The sequence below is a fragment of the Peromyscus eremicus genome, chromosome 1, assembly GCF_949786415.1.
Source record: "Peromyscus eremicus chromosome 1, PerEre_H2_v1, whole genome shotgun sequence".
NCBI classification, from domain to species: domain Eukaryota; kingdom Metazoa; phylum Chordata; class Mammalia; order Rodentia; family Cricetidae; genus Peromyscus; species Peromyscus eremicus.
The window spans coordinates 101,586,145-101,591,144 of record NC_081416.1 but is presented as its reverse complement, the minus strand read 5'-3'; positions in this window follow the sequence as shown (position 1 = coordinate 101,591,144).

The following is a 5,000-nucleotide window of genomic DNA, read 5'->3' as shown; positions in this document are numbered from 1 at the left end:
AGTAGTGCTGAGAGTGATGTAAACTGTAACAGCCCAGCTCAAGCGGTTTCAGAAGGGAAGAACATTAGTAAGTGGCCTAGAGACCATTCTTGTGACATTTTGGCAAAGAATGTGACTGGTTTTTGCTCTTGTCCTAAAAAGTTTGCCTGAGACAAAATTGAAGAGTTTTAGATTTGTGGCGTCTCTTTACAATAGAACAATGACTAAGACACAACCCAAGAGTTGAGTTTCAGGCAGACCTGGTTCAATCCTGTTCTTCTCCCTCCAAGGTCCCACTTGTCCGTCTGGAAACGGGCTGCTTTAGCTAGTCACTGTGAAGATTCATTGAGCAGTGGGGATAGAGGGCCTGAGGACTGTACAGACCACTGCTCTGTGCCTTGATCACCCCGTGCGGTGCGGCCTTGGGCAAGTCCTTGACCCTCTCTAGCCTCAGTCTCTAGCTTTGACAAGACAATTTGAATGAAATGATCTTAAGGGCCTAGGAGTTTTGCCACCTGGCATTCACTGGTCTGCCCCATAAATGTTTCACTACGGCATCAGCCGGGGGCTTATGTTCCTATTGCTGAGAACTTATCTCCTATCCCAGTAGCCATAGCAACCATAATTAACCATGTGTCATGGCTACAAGTGACTGACTAGAGCTGAGAGCTGAGGTGTCTGTGGGTTTTAAGCTTTGTAGGTCTTAGGCAGATGGTGGGCAGTCGTGAGGGACTGAGTTAGGACAGGGGATGGATGCTAACAAACCAAGTTAAGGATCTGGGATTTCATAGGGCAGAACAGGAGCCCATCATTCTCAGGGGCTAAAACCAGCCCGGGCACCTCTGTGGAGGGCAAGAGGATTATGTTGAGGGAGCATGGCTTGGAAGGGTGCTTGGTGACTAGGAAATGGCTGGAGACCCTCCATGCCACCAGTCTAAAAAGTCCCTCATGAGTTCCAGTCTGGGCTATAGTGAGAGACCCTGTCTTGAAAAAAAAGATGGGGATACAGGGCTAGTAAATAGATCATCAGATAAAGGCACTTGTTGCCAAGCCTGACAACCATGTGAGACTCATATGGCAGGAGAGAAAGGCCTCCCAAAAGTTGTCTTCTGACCACCACAAGCCCAGCATACACACATACAAAATTAAAAATGAAAGTAGAAACCAAGAAAAGAAAAGCTTCAGGAAATGGCTTATCAGAGACAATTTCAATAATCATATCCTGTGTGATTTCAATGACCTCATCACATCGAATGATCAAGTCACGGAAATGGGAAGTTGAACTGACTAGATGGAGTGGTGGAGGTGAGCTGTCCTCTGTCAGGGGTGTGCCTGCCCCATCCGCCACAAGCTCCTTTTCTGTGCTGGGTGTGAGCCCAAGCGCTCTGCATCTCGGTGTGTGACATGGTTTGAACGGGCTCTGGCATTTCACTACTTGGTCCCCAGGTAATGACACTGTTTTAGAGAGGCTTAGGTGTGGCCTTGCTGGAAGAAGTACATCACTTGGGACAGGCTTTGGGAGTTTAAGGACTCTTGTGATTTCAAGTTCACTCTCCATTTCCTGTTGGTGATGTGAACCCTCAGCTTTCAGCTTCCAGCTCCCGCTGCCACGCCTGTCTCCCACCATACTTCCCTCCCACGATGGTGATGGACTCTTATCCCCTCTAGAACTATCTGCCAAAATAAATCTTTTCTTATGTGTTGCTATGGTCACGGTGTTTTGTCACAGCAACAGGAAAGTCATACAGTATCCTTGCGTATTTGGATGTCTATACATGTCATTGGACCTGCCTTTTAGGGTTGCTCTGTGGTTTCCACAGTGAACGCTTATGAAAGGTCAGTACAGGGCCTGCTGCTTGGGTAGGTCTCTAGGAGTATTAGAAGCCATCATAAAGGAGGAGAGGTGACGGCCAAGGGCTAAGACCCCAGTCAGCTGTCTGGCTGTTGACTGGTTCCTGCCTCCTTCATCAAACACTAGGGTGGTTAGCACCGTGGGCCACTCAGAGGTAACTGACCAGCCCTGCTCCTTCCCCTCAGCGCTCACTCAGGCCCTCAGCATCCCTACCTTAGGACAGGACCCCCAAACTCACCTGCATCTGTTCCCATCCCTTCAGCCTTTCCCAGGTCTGTCCCAGGAAGGCACCCTGCTGGGTGTCCCTGGCCAGCGGCTCCTCCCTCTCCTTCTGCCCCTCCTCACCCCAGTCCTGGGAACTTTGGGCTCTCACCTCCCTTTCCCCAGGAGACAAATTCAATCAAATAGCTCACTCTCCCTGCTCTGCATGCTGCTGCCCCTACTCATCCTAAAATCCAAAAGACACAATTCCATCCTCCATTGTTCCAAATGCAGAAATCCTGTAAAGAAATGCTTTAAAATTACCTGCCCCTGCACACACACAAAATTATATCTTGGGGATTGGATCTCTCAGAATTTTAGAATTTGGGATTTTTATCTTTTGGGGTTTTGACATTTAGGATTTTGTCTTTGGAGATGTTCGTATCAACCAACTCCCGTCGCCCTCCTGACTTAGGCCCGGCTCCCCACTCTCTCCCTCAGGGCCCTGGTGCCCAATCTGCAACACTCTCAGACATCCCTCTTCTGGGTCCCGCCATACTCTCGGGTTATCAGCTGCTTCTTCTGCCCAGAACGGCGAGCACCCCTGCTCACTCCACCCATAGCCGCTGTCACAGATCCCTCTCCCAGGAGGGCCAGCAGCTGGGCCAGCTCCCCTGCACTCCACCCACCCAGCTTAGCTGATGAGTGTGGCTGGAAACCTGGGCCATCCACACTCAAGTCTCTCTTGGCTTTTATAGGATGTGCCATTCCATCCTGGATCCCTCGGAGGATGGGGTACACCCTCCGTGCCAACAGCGTTCCTGGCTCCTGAAGGGTTTTGATCTCTGCAGCCACCCCTCAGACTAGGAGCTGGAACCACAGCATGGGATGGATGGAGAGGGTGGCCTCCTCCAGGCTAGGGGGACTGGAGCACATCCTTCTACTTTCTGAGCCCCACAAACCAAGTTGAAGACAGACTACAGAAAATGCGTGTTCCCGACCCTCCTCTGACACATGGAGGCTCAGCCTTGGTTTCCTGAGTTTCCCACTCTGGACAGTGAAGGAAGGAGTTGGCTTTCTAGGGTTATCTAAGGGCTTCCGTGTTTGTTCTTGGTTTAGAATGTCACCTGAATCGGGAATAGCAGCCGCTCCCACTGGGGCCAGGCACAGGCTTCCATCTAGGAGCTGGGACAAGCCAGGAAGGAATGCGGCCGAGATTTCAGCACACCCCAACACACATGGTAGTGTGTCCCCAGCCTGCTGCCCAACAGCACCCATGACCTGTGCACATTCCGCTGGCTGGCTAGTGGACAAGGGCTCTGTTTTATCAACAGGAAGACCAGGCCCCAAGGCAGAAATGGACCTGCCAGATTCATACACGCGAGTGCAGCTAAAGAGGAACTCAAGGCATTTCTCTGCCTCATGTCTGTGCCACAGCCTGGTCCTGATGGGGTTCCGACCCTCCTGAGTATCATGGACTGCTCTCAAGGCAGCAGGGTCTGTTCTGGGCTACTGAGAGAGTAGTCCATGACATCCAGATGTCTCCCTCACAGCCATACTTGATGCCTAAATCCCACCAATAGACCTCATATTTGGGTACAGTGTGTGTCCCAGGCCCTTGTGTCTAGCAAAGGCCCATTTCCCGAACCGTGTGTGCGCCCTTCCAAGTCCCTCCCCTAAGTTCCTTAGGGGTAAGCAAGGTGCTGGAAGAAGGAAACTAGGGGTAGCAGGTGCAGCCCCCTGGTGGGAACAGCTCCCCCGATCTGGGTCACCCTACCAGCGGATGCCCAAGGATTCAGCGGATCAGTGGTGCGAAGGCTGTTCATTTCCTCTGGCCTGGAGACATGCCGGGCCACACAGACGCATTGTTGGCTGCCCTTATCTTGGGAAGTTCCGCCTGCCCCATCCGGAAAGGCAGCTAGGCCCCCTCAACCTTGGTCTCACCTTTCTCTGCCTCTTGGAAGCGGAGGAGATCGGCAGGGCTCAGATCACACAGGTTCCTCTCCCGTGGAAGTCTGGGTTTAACCTGAAGGCCATGAGAGTTGTGGATAGTGGAAGAGAACAGGACCTGGGGCTCACGGGGGCTTCAGAAGGGCCATCCTTAGGAGAAATCAAGGAGGAACTGGAAGGGGGAAAGCTGGGGGAAGGAGGGTAAGTGGCAGCAGGTGTGGGAGGACCTGAGAGTGGAGTTAGGACAGGACAGAGCAAGGCAGGACGCCATCTTCCTTTGCTTAGAACCCGGTCCAAGAATACACATGACTCCTGGCACTCGTTTGGACATAGCATCAGCCCACATAGACCCTCCAGGAAGCCTTCATCGACCCTCTCCCAAGGGTCAGCCAAGGGTCAGCTAAGGGTCATCCAAGCCCCTGTGCTTTCTCCCACACTCCACAGAGCCTTAGGCCCCCTGTGTGACAGCAGGTCTGTTTTCCCCCACTAGACTGGCTGCCTGGATGGCAGACATCCTGTGACTACAGGCCTCCCCCACCCTGCACTCTCCACGTGCTGAGAAGTACAACCTGTCCACTGCCCAGCCACATCTCCCCCTGCCCAATCACACCTCTGCCCTATCCATCCCTGATCTAGGGAATGGGGCAGGGGCTAGTGGGAGATGACACAACCCCCTTGGTGCTGGGCCCTGAGCATAGTTCTGGGGCTGGTAGAACAGCTTCTTTTTGTCTTGTTTTGTTTTTTGAGACAGGGTTTCTCTGTGTAGTTTTGGTGCCTGTCCTGGATCTCGTTCTGTAGACCAGGTTGGCCTCGAACTCACAGAAATCCGCCTGGCTCTGCCTCCCGAGTGCTGGGCCTGGCTTCTTTCTTGATGGTGTGACCCAGCTTGCTCCCTACTCTGGCCACCTCAAGTCACGCCAGCTCATTCCATCCTCAGCCACACTGACCCATAGCATCTCGGCAAGTCAGGAGTCCAGTGAGAGGCAGTGTGGCCTGAGCTGGGCAAGCTCAGGGGTAT